The sequence below is a fragment of the Humulus lupulus genome, chromosome 3 (assembly GCF_963169125.1).
Source record: "Humulus lupulus chromosome 3, drHumLupu1.1, whole genome shotgun sequence".
Classification (NCBI taxonomy): domain Eukaryota; kingdom Viridiplantae; phylum Streptophyta; class Magnoliopsida; order Rosales; family Cannabaceae; genus Humulus; species Humulus lupulus.
Window position 1 is genome coordinate 268320603 of NC_084795.1, and position 18883 is coordinate 268339485.

Consider the following 18883-nt stretch of genomic DNA (forward strand, 5'->3'; position numbering starts at 1 on the left):
GGTTTGAAAAAATATAACATAAAGAAAGAGAAAAGTAATGTCTGGATTATTAACTCGACATGAAAATTTATAAGTGTATGGATTATAAACCAAACACACGAGCTAAATAAGTTTGTAATAAACCAGCAAAACCTAACCGACACTAAAAAAGTTGGAATTCTTGATAAACCAACTGTAAACTAAGTCGACTTTGGGGCTGGAAAATATTGCAAATAAGTTTCAACCTCACATCCTCGAGAACATGCTCGAGGATGAGGAAAAGTGACTAGAAAAGCAAAATATAACCAAACTACTGAGATTACATGCCAATTAAGTACTTTTAAGTGCATGGTAAAAGTAAGGTTCGACCTTGACGATAACGAAGTCGAACATGGATACTTTGAATAAACTTTGCATGAATGCATTGAAATTTGAACTTAAATCCAATAGAAGTATTTGTACGAATAAACAAATATGAAAGCAAGTCCTTAATATTGGTAGTCTCGAAATATTTCGATCTAGAAATATAAGGCATAATATTAAGGCAAAAAGCTAAAGGAAAACTCAAGTGCATAGAGATTTTCGAGCTAGAAAATTGTTTGCATAAAAATTGATAGTTATAAATTGATAGATCAAAACCGAGCTATAAAATTTTCTCTGCCTCAAGGGCATAAAAAAAAAGAGATAATTACAAAAAGCATAATGGGTTGCAGTCCATGATCTCAGCCTCATGGGTTAGATGCCTCTCCAGCCGCAGTGTTAGATGCCTCTGCTACCTCCTCAGCTTTGAGTCTGGCCTCCTCATCTTCGAGTCGAGCTTGCCATTTGGTGACAAAGTCGGCCTCCAGGTTGGCTAAGAAGCTGGTGTCGAGGTCAGGATTGTTCACCCAAATCTGATACATCGCCATGTCGATGACGCAATCCTTTTTGGACTTGAACTCCTCTAGAAGATGGGCTTTCTTGCCTTCGATTACCTCGAAGGTCGCTTTCTTTTCCTCCTCCAACTTGGCATTTAGTTCTCGAGGTTCCTTGATTTCAGAGTCTTTCTCCTTGATCTTGGAATTCTTAGCCTCGACCTCCTTCAAGGTCACTGCCATTGTCGATTTGAGGTCAAGCACCTTTTGGGCATTCTCCAAGGTAGCCTCCAGCTTCAGCTCGAGCTCGGAAACCCTCAGAATGGCTGCATCCCTTGCTACCACTTCCACCTTTGTTGCTTTGAGTTCGTCCGCAAGCTTCAGCTGGGCATCTCTGGCTTTTTGGGCAAGTGCCCTGCTCGCGGTCACCTCGTTCTTCAGCATGAAGTTGTGCTGAACAAAGGAGGCAAATGCCTGTACACAAAAATAAACACGAGTTATTGAAGGTAAAATATAGGTTAGTACATTACAAGAGGGTCAAAGTAAGAATGACTAATCGAGGAGATAAGCTCGCGACCCTTGTCAAAGATGGTGTTGGCATCACTACAGGAGGTTAGAAACTCCCATTGTGGGGCACTGAGGTTGCTGAGACTTTGACCCACACGAGTCAAAACATTCAAGACCAGATTGACTCCATGCAACCCTGCTGCATTGTTGAGCACAAACTCTGGAACGTGAGGTGAGATCGTCTAGAAACGTTGTCGTGTAGGAGCTTGTTTCTTCTGGGGTGTAGAAGCTTGTTGGGCTGGTCAGACAACAGGAGGAGGCAGGGTGGTGGTAGGCGCCACTGGCTCGATATTAGCATTCGCTCCAACCTCGAGAGTGGGTTCGACAACTTGATCTATATTCTGAGTAACAGAGGCTGGTGGAGCCACCTCAGGCCTTTTTGGCATCTTGGAGGGGCGCCCCCCCCCCCCCCCCCTTTGGGATGCTCGTTGGCGCTTGCTCGCCATTGCGGCCATGGGCTGGTTGAGCACGTTGTCCAGGTTTGAGTCCATATCACCTGATAAACATAAAGATCATACTTTAGTGATCGAGCATAAGTTACTAAAAGAAACAAGGCTTAAAGGATAATAGAAACCAAACTGGTACTCTCGACAGAGCTTGAGCTTGGGGACCAGGAAATTCCCCTATCTTCTGAAGACATTGGGGGGGTCTCATTTCTATAGGTGGGAGATAGCCTCGAAAGGTCTCTATATATATATTGGTTCCGTATTGAACGACTACCCTTCCCAAACCTCGTTTAAACTATACGTAGTTTTATACTGCCCTAAACAACTATCAAACCTACGAACCTTAAGATCTACCCATGACCATACTAAGAAATTATTCATGGGGTCTTTGGTGAGGACCATGACCTCGGGTTTGTGCTTAAGCAAGGAAGGAGACCACATGAAGGAGTCGAGCACAACTTTAACCCTATCACCTGAGCTCAGTGAGGCTTCGTTATGAGCTTCGTTGCCCGAGATAGGCCGATCGTGTCGGCGGGAAGCAGGGGCGTGAAGTCGCGAGCTGGAAGATCTCCTCTTGGGGGGAAGTTTGTCGGTAAGGAGCGGCACATGTTCCCACCTAGAGTATTTATGGTATACCGAGTCATTCGTAAATTGGCCTTCTTCTAGAAGGCTGCAAGCTCGGAGCCGGTCTTCATGGAGGAGGTAGGACAAAGACCTTCGACCATAAGGCAGTTGAAGCATGGTTACCCTATGCTCCACCATCATTTCTGATGGGGTGGGGCAGTGGTAATTGGCTGCAGGAACAACTAAGTATCAATATTCTCAGCCTAACTATTCAATGGAAAAAGGGACAAGCATGATGAAATCCTTACGAATGCGTTGGAAATAATAATATCTGGAAGGAGCGAGACCGTCCGTCCAGAAAAAGGCGAGCTTGAAATTCGGAGGGTGATTTGACATGTCCTCGAAAATCTTTTTCTCCTTCGGGTAGCTCGATAAGTAATAAAAGCCATCCCCTCCATGAGCTCGAGAAGGGTTGCTCTTGAGACAAAGAGATATAATATCTATTGTGGCGAAGGCCCTTCCCACTTTAGCTCGTGGTATAGCGACCTGAGGGCTGTCAAAACCCTGAAGGAGTTGGTTTGGAGCTGGAATGGGGCGAGCCCGAGAAATCTAAGAAGCTTTTGAAATATGACTTCATGGCAAGCAGAGCCCCCGCCCTCATGTGTTTGCGACTCCAGGCGACGAGCTTGATTTTACAGTCGGGATTGCCGTTTCCTGAGGCAAAGCAGCTCTGTTCATTTGAGGTCGCTCGCCGACACATCAGGGTGCCAGAGAGCCTGAGGCCGTGATACGCCATCAACTCGGATATTTTTCTGGTAGATGTGGCTGAGCTCCAGTAGTGCTCAGCCTCGAAAAACTCCTCTTTCGAGGTTGGGACTGAAAAGGCTTGGGAGGTGGAAGGACGTGATGAAGAATCTTCCATTAGAGAAAATGAAAGTACACCAGGCTCGAAGGCGATAATGACTTTGAGCTTAGGGTCTAATGGAACAGGCCTGATCTCGGGGTCTGGATCTGGATAAACAGCAACTCGAAGTATTCTTCTCTTTTTCTCCTCGACCTCGTCTATTTGGTACCGAAAGCGGTCTCAAATATCTACTTGATCACACCTTTCTCCATGCTCGCATATTAGTCGCTGGTTTCAGGTGAAGATCGATTCAGGACTGGGAGTTGATGGGAGGTAAGGGATAGTGAGCTCGGGCCCCCACCGATTCTAAGAGTACTGAGTAGTGGTGAAAAATGCATATTTATCGATTTTAATGGTCAAAATAAATTAAGTTTAATTAATATTTTCATGGAATTAATATAATTTATTTTATAAATGAAAATATTTGATTATGATTTAATTTATTGTTAATTTTTAGGAATTGAAGTTGCATTTTGGCATAAAGAAAAAGAAAAAAGAAAGGAAGAATCAAAAGTGAAAAAAAGAGTTGAAAAAGTGGGATTTTTGAAGGGAATTAGGCTCAAAATGAGCCCAAACAAGCCCGAGCCCAAGCTTTCCACCACATGGCCACATGGCGCGCCTCTATTGGCTGCACTTGGTCACACTTTCAGCCACCTTTCAACTTAATTTTTGTGGGTTTTGGGTCTTGCACCTTTCCATTTTGAGCTCTTAAGCTCATATTTTGTGGTGTTTTAGAAAAATGGCAAAATGATCATTCACTAAAATAGCTAGGTTAATATTAATAATAAGATTTGATTTTTCAAAATCATATTTTATTATTAAGATTTCAAATTTATTTTGTAGACTCCATTTGTAATTTAATTTCTTTTTAGTCATTTTCTCCTTCTATAAATATGGACTCTTCTTTCACATTTGGAATGTAATTTTTAGAGTAAAGAAACTATAGAAAAATTTCTACTCACTTTCTTCTCATATTTTCTTCTTAGAATTTTGTGAGAATCATGAGCATAATGGCCTAATCTTCCTAGGAAGGTTAGGGATGATTCCATATGCTAGTGATGTTATTTTGCTACTTTGATTTACTATGTTCTTAATATAATGTATTTGGGTTATTTATGTTATTTCATCCTCATCTCTATTTTGTTAACTTTATTTACTTGCACTAATAGTATATAGGATTAGTCATGCTCTTTCTATGTGCTTCTAATTAGTAAAAGTAATATTGATACATAATTTTATGTCCAATCTTCTATTGCATTATTGCCTTCGGGTATTTTGTTATTTTTAGATTTTTCATAAGATTAACATTGTGCTCCTAAAGTAAAGAACTTTATAACTCAAATGAACTTTTGTTACAAAAGAATATGGACTTTAATGTTAGATTTTCCAAGTAAATTTTGGGATGTGAACTATTTACTTGTGTATTTTTGTAAATCAAGTAACTAAGTAACCAAACAAGCATATGGATGATTCTTAAAACCTTTCTATTTCTCAAACTCTTGATTACACCTTACTTTTATTTCACTTATCTCATTTTATCATTTCATCAAAAAGACAACACCAAAATCTCAAATCTCTTTTCATTTCAATTTTTATTTATTTCATGTTACTAGCTTTTTGTGTTATTTTCTACTAATCTTTTGGTTTTAGGTTACCTCCTTGTGGATCGACCGCCTGATTTTACTACAACTATCGCTTAGTGGTAGTCACATTTTGGGCATTAAACAAGTACTGTGACATCTAACAAGAAATAAAAGGGCGAGGGCCCAGTATATTGGAAATCATAAGGAAAGTGTAATTTTGATAACTCGAGCTCGAAAGCTTGAGATAACAAGATTGCCTCAATCGAGACTGAAGGCTCAAAAGGGCGAGATTGACTCGAATGTCTGTCCCGAACTATTGTAGAGTTCGAGCATCGAGAGTATACCCACGCGAGAGTGGGAGAGACACTACCAATTTAAAACAAGAGAATCCTAGATTTCCAGAGAAAAAGGTGGCAGTTGCCCAAAAAGGATATATTTTGGGGATTCATGCATTAAAACCCTAATCCAAAACCCTATTTCTTAAGCCACATGAAACCTATGACACAAAAAACCCCCAGTACCATAAAAACTCCATTTTTTTCACATACCTACCATAATTTTTTAGCCTAAATCATGATTCTAAGCATGCTGAAATTATTTACCTTAGAAAACTTGCCTAATGCAAGAATGAGGCCTTATAAATCTGGTAAAAACCATAAATGCCATTTTTACAAAAGAAACATGTAAAAATGAAAAACAAGTGAATAAGGATTAGAAACTTACACAAAGTTGTTCGAGGATATGATGAGATCCTCGACTGAAGTAGCGGAAGCAAGAATGATTTCACGGAGCTGAAAGTATTGGAATGGCTTTGCTTCTTTGGCTTAGAGAACATGCAAAGAAAGCTCTGGTTTTTCTTATTTCTTTCACTGGTTTGTGTTTTCTGAGAAGTAAGAATGATGAAGATGAAGGAGGGTGTGCATATATATACCCCTGTGGGGATGTCAAGGGTCAAAATGATTAGGGCCCTTAATTTAGGTTAAAAGAAGATTTGAAGGGTCACATTTAATTGTATCAACTGACAACAAAAAGGTCCTAAGAAAGGACATGCGCAGAAATAGGGAGTACTTAAGTACTTTTGGTGTGTAATCCCTAAGTGACGCATGTCCATACTCGAGTGTGGTAGGTGGCATGCTTTTCGAAAAGTGAAGTTCAAAAGTTTCCTTCTCATAGGATTCAAACCAACACTTTTGAGGGGGCAAAATGTAACACCCAAATTTCGAGAATAGAAATTATGGTCTCGAAAGACAGGCTCATAAAATTTAAGCTCGAAATAAGTAAGTGTGCCACATCATCAGCATTTACGCAGATTGGGTCTGACAGTCTCGCTTGGTATTAAGACGACAATGGAATTGTCAGGAAGGATCGAGCCTGGGCATTGCGAGCTCGAGGATGATGATCTCGATAAAGTTACTTGCTAAGGATGAGGCTAATCAAAATGACGAGCTCTTGATGTTGGTTGACCTCGAAAGTATGTAAGTTAAATGTTCGAGATCGGTAATCGTGAGGTCGATAATCTAGTGTATACATGGTTACTGTTTGAAAATCCCTATTTCTTGGGGATTTTTTGTAATCTGATAATGAATCCCGATTATCATGGGATATTATGTAATTGATGCATTTATTTGTATTTATTTGAAATTTGAATTATAACTTCTCGAAATAAGGGGGAAGATATTTTGTAAACCAGCCTATAAATAGACTGGAGAAATTCATTTGGGGACGTTGAATTTGGTACTGGGAATACTCTGCGAAAATTTCTTTCTAAAAGCATTGAGAGAATTCCATCATTCAATAATATTGACTCGTGGACTAGGCAGCCTTTAACTGCCGAACCACGTAAAATATCGTGTGTTTTTTTATTGATTTTTCTAATTTTGTGTTTAGTGCTCTTCTATTCTAAGTTGACGAAAAACGGCGTCAACAATGTGTAACATCCCAAATTCGTTAATAAGGCTTAGTGTAATTCCCTGGATAGCCAAGACCAGTACACCATATATTTTAAATAGTGTAGGACTTGCTAATCAAGTCGTTTGGACATAAACGTGTTACTAAGGTCAATTAACAGATCAGGGTTAAAAGATTTTGATCATAAAATAGTTTTTTTTCATTAAAAGAAAGAGTTTTTACACAGGATCCCAAAAAGGTGTTTACAAAGAAATTATAACCCTCAAAATAGTTACAACAGAAGGCAGCCTACATGACAAAATACAATTTTGGTTCTAGTTCCTGTCAATCCCTCGACTGTGGCAGCCGAGCAGCTGCTGATGTACACACCGCCCCTAAAACTCTCCATCTCACGGCTGGTACAACATTCCCTTTCCTTTACATGCACCACGTAGCACCCGTGAGCCAAGGCTCAACAAGAGAACTTAGCTCAACAAGCATAAATAAACAACAATATATGCACAGTAAACTTAGATCAATAAGTTCAATCAACAGTAGAATATAAGAAATAAGCTTAACAGTAATGTTCAGCTCAAACAAACACATAAACCATTCACATCAATCAATAAATTAGTTAAGTGCAAACAACACTTCTATTTTTTGTATAATATTTAGGCCCGACACCCTTAGGCCGAGTCCTCTGGTCTTATAGCCGACCCCGGCACACTTAGGCCGGGCTGCATTCTGCATGCTTGCTATCGGCCCTCGACACCCTTAGGCCGGCCTTCAAAATAGATATAATCACAAATATGCATTGCACATCAAGCAATCAGAGACAACTTATACAAGCATGCCTATCCAGATATTCTCAAATATATTCATAATCATAACATACTCATTAACAGGGGTCTAAGCCCCACTCACGACCGGGGTGCATTTTTCTTACCTCGAGTCCCGAGCTGAAGGTGTAGAGCGGTCCCGAGCACGATCTTCAATCTCAAGAATTAACGGTAACCCTAGTCACAAAGCCACAATGGATAACCATTAAAATATAAATCAATTAAAAGCTTCAGAATAATACACTAGTCTCCGAGAGCTTGAATTCTACTAAACTGGGTAGTAGAATTCTTTTTGAGCTATTAGGTTTGAGTTCCCGAGCTAAAAAAATTATTTTGGCAAGTCTGCCTATGCGGGTTGCGACTTGGCCCTGAGGGTCACGATGCGCCTCTAAGTCAGGGGCTCCCAGCCCCTAAATTCCCAGGGACATGCGCCGTGACTTGGCCCTTAGGGTCATGGTGCGCCTACGAAAACAAAAAGCTCCCCAGGGCTTCTGGGTTCACGCGGGCCGTAACGCCCAAGAGCAGGGTCGCGGCGCGACCGCACGAATCCAGAATTCCCAGCTCCTACCTATGTTTTTTCCCAAACCAAAGTCACCAGATTTCAACTTAAACATGTGCTAAAGCCAGAATTGAGTCTAGAACTCTTAATCACACATCATAAACAATACATATGACCTATAATACTAGCTCAAACTACCTTAAATCCCAAAATCAGAAGCTAACTAAGCATCCCTATGCATATTCAAAATCAAACCATAAATCCAACAAATCAAGGTTTATAATCTTACCTCAGTGATAATTTTTGATCCTCAGTTGTCCCTTATCCTGCTCCTAGCTTGATTCCCCACTTCGCAGCCTCAATTTCTAAGCTTTCTCTTCAAAACCCCCAAAGTCCCCCATAGCCTTAGAGAGAAAGAGATGAACGTGAGAGAGAGAGAGAGAGAGCTGAGAGATTGTCTTGATGTTTCTGGCTAACTCTTGAAGTTTTCCTAAGTATATCCCTTAACACAAAAGGCAAAAAATTCCCTTCAACTTATCCTTATCCTCTCTAACACCACCAAGGGCAAAACTGTCTTTTGCCACCATCTTTCTCGATAAACCTCAAGTAGCCTTATAGATTCCCAAATAATCCCGACATTCCCAAATAATCCCCAAATAATTGCTTGTTGACCAATAAATCTCAACTACGAACTAAGTCCCCAAAATGCCCCTAGGCTCACCCCGAGCCGGGTATTAGACCCTGTTGTGATTATTTTGCTAATCCGCTCACTAGGATTGCCTCAAGACGAATACTGCAAATATATCCACATAATAATGTGGTCTCAATCATTTAACACATACAATCACATTTATGCCCTCAACAGGCTAAAATTACAAATATGCCATTATTATCAAGAACGGGCCCACATGCATATTTAATACCCATAAACATGCATAAATACTCATATTATCATATAAATCATGTAGGCCATGTAGTCACACATTTAATCAATCAATTTCACACACACATACACACACACACATATATATATATATCCAATTATGCCATCCTGACATACTAATTACGATACTAAGTCTTATTAGCATTTTTGGGACGTTATACTTAGTGCCTTGATTAGTGTGCCAGGAGGGCATAATTGAATTTTTATGTGTTAGTATGATTATATATGTAAATTATATGAGTTATATTATGATATGACTACCTATGCATGTTTAGGTGTATTAAATATGCTTATAGGCCCGTTTCTGTTAAAAATGACATTTTCGTGATTTTGACCCGCTGAGGGTATATCTATAAATATATGTGTTTGTGAGTGAGACCACATTATTATGTGGATATTTTTGAGTTATTCGGCATGAGGCGATCCTAGTAAGAAAGTTAGCGGTTTAGTCACATTGAGGAATAATACCCGGCTCGAGGTGAGCTTAGGGGTATTTTAGTAATTTGGAGAGTTGCCAGGGGGGTATTGGAGTATGCGTTATACTTAGGGGAAAATATTAGTGTTTGGAAGATTAGTGAGATTAATTGGGAATTTTAAGAGGAATTTGATGTTTAGTGGGAAAGTGGTGTCAAATGACCATTTTGCCTTTGGGGCCATTAAAGGGAAAGCTTTTGGGCAAGGGACATTTTAGTCTTTTCATGCCATGTTTAGACTTAGTTACTTGGAACCCCTCAGAAACTAAGGGAAACACCACTCTCATGTTAAAACTCTCTCTTTCCTTCCTCTATGGTTTACTCTCAAAAGCTTACTTAAAAGCTTGGGATTTTGGAGCTCAATCTGTGAGACTTACTGGAATTCTTGGAAGGAGAGTGAGATTAGCTGGAGTTGGGCACTCCTGGGTGATTATCTTAGGTTTAGAGCCACGAATTTTGCAGCTAAGGTATAGATTTCTTCCTCTAAAACTTTGTTCTTGGTGTTCTTAAGCTTGAGTGGGTTTGGGATTTTAAATTCGTCACTTGTGTTCTTAGGATTGTTTTGAGGTTGAATTGATAGTGGGAGTTAGTTTATAAATTAATTTAGAAGCTTGTGGTGGTGAAAAATGTGATTTGGAACCTTTGATTTCTAGTTTTGAGGAGAAGTGGGTTCTTGGAGCTCAAATGGTGATTTTGGGGTTTTGGTGTTGTTTTAGTGGGTTTTGGAAGGTTGTTTATTGAGTACTTGTATTTTTAGGACTATTTTGGTAGTCAAGTCTGACTAAATTTGTAACGCCCTACTTCCTTAGAGTCGTTACTAAGTGAGTTTTAAACGTGAAATCAACTCGCTAATCGAGGTTTTAGGTTAAAAGTGTAGCTAAACTGTAATAAAAGTCATATAATTTGAAAATGTAATCCTTCATTGAAATTACAAAGCATTATACATTTGGGATCCCAAAATTACTATTTAGAAATATTTACAGCTCAAAAATATAATTAAAGTCGACTAAATGACAAAATCTAGATTGAGACACAACATCTCCCAAAATACCCCTGACCGTGGCAGACAGGCAGGCCAAACATGTACACGTCGCTCCCACTCTCCGTACTCATGGTTGGTCGACCTTTCCCTTACCCTTACCCGCACCATAGAGCACCCGTGAGCCGAAGCCCAGAAATAAAACTCAACACAAACAAACAACACATGCATGACTATCAATTAGCATACAATAAGGTAGCCAACAGGCTAAACACATAGTGACCATGCCTTTCTAGGCGCTTTACCAGGCCCTGGATTCGTGGTCTACACCGTGAGGATGTCTCAAGCATCTGAGAAGGGTCTCACCCTAGTGACTTGCACTCCACGTGCAACCGTCGCTTCCGGTCCTTGCCGTACTCAGCCTCACACTCCACGTGCTTAACGCTGTTCCTGGCCCTTGCCGTACTCGGCTTCCTGCCATTCTCGGCCTTTGCCGTTCCCGACCTTTACCGTTCATTCATAGATATGCAACACATATCATATATTCAACAAATACACACATAAACAATAGGGCTACACCCTGCAACACAATCACATAGGGCCATGCCCTGCAATACAAACTATAGGGCCACGCCCTGCTCTACGGGTAAAACAGTTTTCTTACCTGTGTCCCAAGCTTCCCGAACACCAGTATCCTGAGCACAGTCCCCTAGTCCGGGCCTCACTGAAAACCGAGTCACATTGTATCAACAACACCCATCCATCAAGTTCTAATCCATTAAATAACTTTGGAACATAATTCTAGTCTTCGGGACCTTGAATTCTATCAATCCGGGTGATAAAATCCATCCCGAACCTTAACTTTTGGATTCCCAAGCCTAAAACCTTCTCGGGGTCCAAAATCCCCCTAAGTGCCGCGGAACCAAGGCCTTGTGCCGCGGCCTGCCTCAACCAGAGGCTCAGCCTCCCACTTTTGCAGACGTACGCCGCGACCCAACCAAAGGGTGCTGCAACCCGCCCTTCATCCTGGCCTCCCTTCTGTTCTAGAGGGCCGCGGCTCACCAAGAACAATGCCGCGGCCCGACCCCTTCGAACCCAGAAAATTCCCCCATTTTCACAACCAAAACCCAACCAATTAAACCCAAAATCAATCCCACAACTCAATTTAATCATCACAGTAGTTCTAGAATAATCCCAGCAACAAAACCTAAAAAAAAGCTAGCTTAAAACCTCATCAAATCCCAAATTCAATCTTCAAATTCAAAAACTCAAGAAAGCTAAAACTCAGCCAAGAACTACATAATTTAATGGCTAAAATCACAATTCAAAGCTTACCTTAACCTCTGTTTGAATCCACAAGTTAAAGATGAGCTAATCCTCAAGTCTAGAGCTCCAATTCCTTGCTTAAGCTTCAATGTTTCCCTTGGTAAAGTTTAGAGAAAACAAGAGGGAGAGAGAAGAAGATAGGGTCAGTTTAGGAAAATTCTAAGTGTTTCTCTGCTTTGTATTACTTAGCCTAAGTCACTTAAGTTACTTCCAAGGCTCGGGGTACCAAAAATGTCCCCGAGGGAAAAATGATAAATTTCCCCAACATTCCCTCCTAAACGCTCTAACTTCAAATATATCTCCAAATATTTATTTTCATAACCCGATAACCCCAATAAAATGTCTAATGCCCAGAATACCCCTTGACTCACCCCGAGTCGGGTATCGGGTCCCGTTGTGACTTCCTCGCTAAACCGCTCCCTAGGACTGTCTCGGATTGTGCATCACAAATTTATCACCACTCACACATGGTAAAGATCACAATATTCACAATATTGCATTTATACCCTCAACGGGCTAAAATTACTAACAAGCCCCTAATAACAAAATGGGGCCCACATGCATATTCAATTCACCTAAACATGCATTTCTAATCACTTACTCATCAAATTCACACATTAATATAATAAATCACTTATTGCCCTCCAGGTACGCTAATCAAGGCCCCAAGCCTTATTAGCGAAATTGGGACGCTACAAAATTCATATCTTGGGGTGATTTGGGAGGTTTGTGATTCCTGAATATCACAGGTTTTCTAGGTTTGTGGGGTTGTGTCGCGACGCTGTTCTTGGAGCGCCACGACCCGCATGAACTCAGAGGCTAGGGCGGTTCTTTGAATCGCCTTGGCGCCACAACGTGTGGTGGGCTGCGTCGCGGCGTGTGTTCAGGGAGATGGCTTGGGGAACTCTCTGACTTGAGGTGCACCGCGATGCTAGTTGGAAAAGTTAGCCAAAAGGGATTTTTGAATACAAGAACTCAAACCTAAGGGTTCGGGAAGGATTCTACTACCCAGTTTAGTAGAATTCAAGAACCCAGAGGTTGGGAACCAGTCTTGAAGCTCTTAATTGGTTTAGTTCTTGATGGTTATCCATTATTATGTTGTGACTAGAGGTACTGCAAGGCTCGAGAAGGAAATTGTAACGCTTTACTTCCTTAGAGGCGTTACTAAGTGATTTATAAATGTGCCATTAGCTCGCTAATTGAGGTTTAAGACTAGAAAGTGTGTTCGGGTAAAAATAAAGACTCATTTAATAAACGTTAAGTACAAGAGTTGGTATTTTATTAAAATTCGTCAAAATATTACATTGGGATCCCAAAAAAATGTTTTGAAAAGCAGTCACAACCCAAGATACAGTATACTTGACCTAAGCGACAAAACCAAACATTTATCACGTGTTCCTTAAAATACCCCAGCAGTGGTGGCCAGGCAGGCCAACACATGTACACACCGCTCCATGCCCTCCAACTCATGGTTGTAAGACCCAACTTCCTACCTCTCACCTGCACCACAGAGCACCCATGAGATGAGGCCCAGCAAGAGAATTTCAAGCATATCATGCAATAAACCATACTCAATCAGAGCAACAAACAGATACCAGATCCTACTAGCATGCCCAAAGACTCAGCATCGAGACCAGCTCAAAAGCACAATAGCGTAACGACCTATTAATACAGCAGTGCATTAACACATTAGCACTATAGTCGGACAATGTAGTAATACAATATTATATCCACGCAGCAACTCAATATTGTATTACACGGGCCACGACATGCCCAGCCTTGGGCGGCGGCTCGCACCCCTAAACCCAGAAACCCCACCATTTTCCTGCGTTTTCTTCAAGCCTAACCCCAATTCTCACAATTCAAACACCACCTTAAACTCAAAATTGAACCTAGATTCCTTGTCTACACAACCTAGGCATCATATCCACTTAAGAAAAACCCTCTAATCCTCACCAACACCAAAATTCAAACCAAGCACAGCTAACCAAACCACACCTCAAATGCAAGCTTAAGTCCTTAACACAATCAGAGTAATTCAACATCTAGATGCAACCTAAGTGATCAAGTAGAAGTCTTAACTCTGAGTTTAATTACTCCTCTCAACCAACTCCCTGAGTTCCAAGCTCCTCAATCCTCCAATTCACTAGCCCATATTCTTCAAGATTTCCTTTAAAGTTCCAACAGCCCAAGAGAGAGAATCGACAGAGAGAGAGAGAGAGCCAAAGAAGCTAAGTATCCCTTCTATTCCTTTCTTTCTTTTTCTGTTCCAGTACATTCCCCAGCCCAGTGTATATCCACTTATCAAAAAGACCAACCTGCCTCTAAGCTTATCTTAAATCCTCAAGTGTCTCAAAGGGCAATTTCGTCATTTTCCAAATCCTGTTAAGTCCCCGAATATTCCTATAATTCCCCATTTAATCCCAACATACTAAATCATTGACAAATTACCAACCATTAATCAATAAATCTCAAACTCATATTATATCCCTAAAATACCCCTAGGCTCCTCCCGAGCTGGGTATCCGACCCCGTTATGACTTTCTAACTAAACTGCTCCCTAGGATCGTCTCGGATCACACATCTCAAATATATCCCCATAACACTGGGGTCTCACTCACAACACATGCACATCCACATTTATGCCCCCCAACGGGCCAAAATTACAAACACGCCCCTATTCAGAGAAATGGGCCCACATGCATATTTAATACACACAATCATGCATGTCTAATCACATAATTACCAAGTTCATACAATATTACAGTTAAATCAATTATTGCTCTCCCGACACATTAATCAAGGCCCTAAGCCTTATTAGCAAATTTGGGACGCTACAACTATACCCTTCTTATCAAAATTTCATCCTCAAAATTTATTCACACACATCGGAACACTAATCCCGCAAACTTGATTATAATCCCCGATTCAGGTCTTTTATTTGGTCATTACTTGCAACATTCTGACAAGAACAATAGTTTTAATTTGTAAGACCTTCTTTCTTTTATCCTGAATTTCACTGGCTTTTCCTTACATAGTAAGTTCCACAAAGTTTTCAGGGTCTCCTTTCCCAATCAGGGGTTACACTTGCCACCCCTTTCTTCAATATTGGCACCAGTAACATTTCGTAAGCCTCTACCTGCACTGGGGTAAGGTCAAACTATAGGCCCCTGGCCTAATCCCTATTAGGATTCTACAAACAAAAATCAACTCCTGTTTTCATCTTGAATTTCCATACTCTTGTTAGTTCATGACACTTGGAGGACACAAAGTTCATGCTCCCGGAACTCTACGTTCCCATATCTAGACTTGCGTATTCTTATGTCCTTGTAATCTCCTTCTACTGCACCTCAAGCACCTCCAGTTCAAGTCTTTGATGATTGTGACCAATATGCTGAAGACTCTCTCGACCCTTTTTAACAGTTATAGAAGCAGATAACCGCTTTGAAATATTAGCGAGTGGCGCTTTCCTAATCGAGCGTGGCGGGCAACTCTGATATTCATCTCATTTTCTACCTCCTCTATGATTCAGTAAGGTCTTGCTTGAGCGGGTCGGGGGAGAAGCCCATGGAGCAGTGGTCAGAGCCTGTTCATAATCTTCCTGCTGCTAAAAAGAGGATAGAAACCAGTAAGAAGAGGATCTCCGTTACCAGAGATGAGGATATCAAAGCAGAGGTCGAAGGGAAGAGAACAAAGAGCTACAGACGAAGTTCAATCCCCTGGCCTGCGCCAGCTTTCCTTTCTTTCTCAACCACGGTCCAACAGTGGAATTTCATATTCTTCTTCTTCTCTAAAATCCCTAACGTAGACGCTTCTGTCCTTAACGTTTCTTAATAATTTCACTGGTTCTCGAGCCATTCCTGGTGTAGGGCTTCCTGTCCCTAAGTTCACTCTCCGAAGTAAGTACTTCTCGTTCCCTGTCTCACAACATTCTACTCGGAGTCACTCCACGACCTCCTCTTTATAGAACCTGGAAGTCCATGGGTTCCCATCTGACACTATCACCCTTGGTGTCCAATGGAGATGTACAATCTCTTCTCATACCCATTCTCTCTTTTGATACCTCACTCACACCAACCACGGTGTGCCAATCAAATAGGTCAAATCACAATTTTTGTATTTACTTACCTCATCCATGACCCAGGGTGGTCCACCCCTAGGGTTCATAATCATATATCTTTATATCAACTTCTAGATACACTAGAAGATCATAGTAGCCCTTCTGGCCTCTGATTATTACCTCTTATTTTCTAGACGATTAGGTCGTGCGCGTTTCGATATACAAAGTGTAGTTCCAGTATCCACTCAACTTCTTGGACATTATAAACGTAAGGGGTGACTTAAGGTTCATTCCGCATCTTCCCCTCAATGCCAGTATCCTTCAGATTGCTCATCCGACCTGCATAGTTTAACTCATTTATTCCAAAATGGTAGGATTCTTAACTTTTCCTACAAGATCCTTTTTCTGCGTCTCATTGTTCATTCATAAGAATATATTTACAAACTATCAACCGCTGGTTCTAAATCAAACCCAGTCATTACTTCATACTATTAGCTTGTGTTATACCCAGATTTCAAGCCATGGTAAATATGACCTCGAAAGCTGAGTTCGCAATAAATGGTCTCGTGAGGATTAGAGTATGATCTAGGATTGTAAATCGAGCATGCAAAGTATGATATATGATCTCGAATGCGGTGACCTCGAAATGATCTCGATCTCGAAAGGTAGCTCCGAGAACACCTTCATCTTCAGGAACTTCGGAGCATGGATCGTGAGCTCGATGTACTATCTCGAAAGCAATGTTAGCTCGGGAGATGTCAGTGGCTCGCACAATGACGTGAAACCTAAGATGCTGAAGCCTTGGAGATACGCTATGACCACCTTGAATATCTACAAATATTGTAAACATGAGATGTAATCCTCATTTATTGATGTAAATCCCCAAGAATCGTGGGATATTATTTAGTCAGTTATGCGTTTCCTGGTCTTCAGGGACGTTTCCTTTTTTATCTGATTAAAGGCATTTAAAGCCATTTATTTTATTCACAAAAGAGTAACTACCCAAAATATGTGGGATAGTATTCTGCATCCTTCTCTATAAATAGAGAAGCCATACACCATTGTAATGGACCGAAATTCTGATCCTTGAGAGAAAACTCTGGAGAATTCATGCTAAAGAATTGTTCAGAGATAATCTTGAGATTAATAACAGAGACTCGTGGACTAGGCAGATTTAACTGCTGAACCACGTAAAAAACCGTGTGTTTGATTCGTTTATTTCTTTTGGCCATTATATTTAATTGTTTACGTGCTCTCTTCTTTTATCTGTTGACGAAAAACGGCGTCAACAGTTTGGTGCTTTCATTGAGAGCCTTAAGCATTCATCCCCGAGAGATTCATGGCTGCAAACAATCAGAACACTCCTGAAGAAAATTACCCAAGGCGCCATGGAAAACAACCAATAGAGAACCTGGATGCTAATGAAAGAAGTGGGTCCTCTGATTCCCGGGGACCACCTCCACAACCAAGGGATGAGGACATGTACTACAATCCTGAGCGTTATGTCCCTATTGTAGAATTGGAGAATCGGCAGCTGAAACAGTTGTTGGCAGAAGCCAACAAACGTAACGAGGAGTTGACCAGGATAGCCGCAGAGGCGCAGGTGGCTCAGCCCCCGCCTCCGCGCGAAAACCAAGTCCCTCCTCCAAGGGACGTGCACGTTCCTCCCCGGAGGCCCCGTGGACGTCCAGGAAAAAATGCTGCCACAAGGAGGCCGACACAACCTCCAGCACCAGCAGAGCCATCTGCTCCTTCTAGGCCTCAGAGGAGTACCCGAGCTCGGGTCCCGCCTAATCCACCTGTGGAAGCACCTGCAGGAACTGAGAACAACCGAGCTCCTGCCGAGGCTCGGACTCAGGTTCCTGGTAGTGCACCGAACGCGACTGACCCATCTCGGGCAAATTCTGGACCCTCTAGGCCGAGGCAAGGGCGACAACCACCGTCGCCTATACGGTTCCCTTCGTCTCCCATAAGATATCCTTCACCTCCCCGCAGAAACGCTCAACCTGTTTGAGATAAGGATCAAGGGCGTACAGGGGAAAGACAAGGAAACAGGGAGACGTTCCAGGAGCGGAGAGGCGCACCATCTGAGAGAAGTCAGACGTCTCGATCTCGCACTGCGGAGACAAGGCGACGTAGAAAGGATCCACCACGAAATGACCGATCAATGAGTTTCACCAGTGATGAGTCCGGAGAGACTAGGTCCGTCAGTAAACACGACCGAGGTCGTAAAAATACTGGGAATCGCAAGAGTCATCCTGACCTGCGAAATCATCTGAATCAGAGCAGGGGAAAGGGAGATCAGACAAATCCGGATCTAAGGAATCATCTGAATGGGCGTAGAGATCCCTCACGGAGACGCGAGCCTGGGATCACGATTAATGACTATCAATTCCAGACACCACCTAAGGACCCAGTTCAAGAAAGGATTGATCAGCTCGAAAAAGCCTTTTGGCTTTTGAAGAATGAACGAGGGAGTGGTCGATACGAGACTCTGATGAGGAGCTCGAGCCATTCGCTCCTAATATTTCTAACACTCAGTTTCCTCAAGGGTTCCGGATTCCTCACGTCCCAGCGTTTGAAGGAAAAACCGACCCATGTAGCCACCTGAGTACATTCAACACTATTATGAGAGCCAGTAATGTAGGTTACGAGCTCAGATGCATGTTGTTTCCGACATCATTGGCTGGACCTGCCAAGAGTTGGTTCGAGAAGTACAAGAGACACTCGATAACTTCATGGGATCAGTTGTCTAGGGACTTCAAGAAGCAGTTCCGGGCTATGATGGGAGTCAGACCAGAGGCATCCACTTTGAGCAACATCCGACAACAACCGGGTGAAACACTGAAAAGCTATCTGACAAGATTTAATCTTGAGGTCGCCTGAGCTCGAGATGTGGATGACAGTGGGCACCTAATGGCTATCCGAGCTGGTGTTTTACCCGGGAGTGCCCTTTGGGATGACATGCAAGGGAAACCGG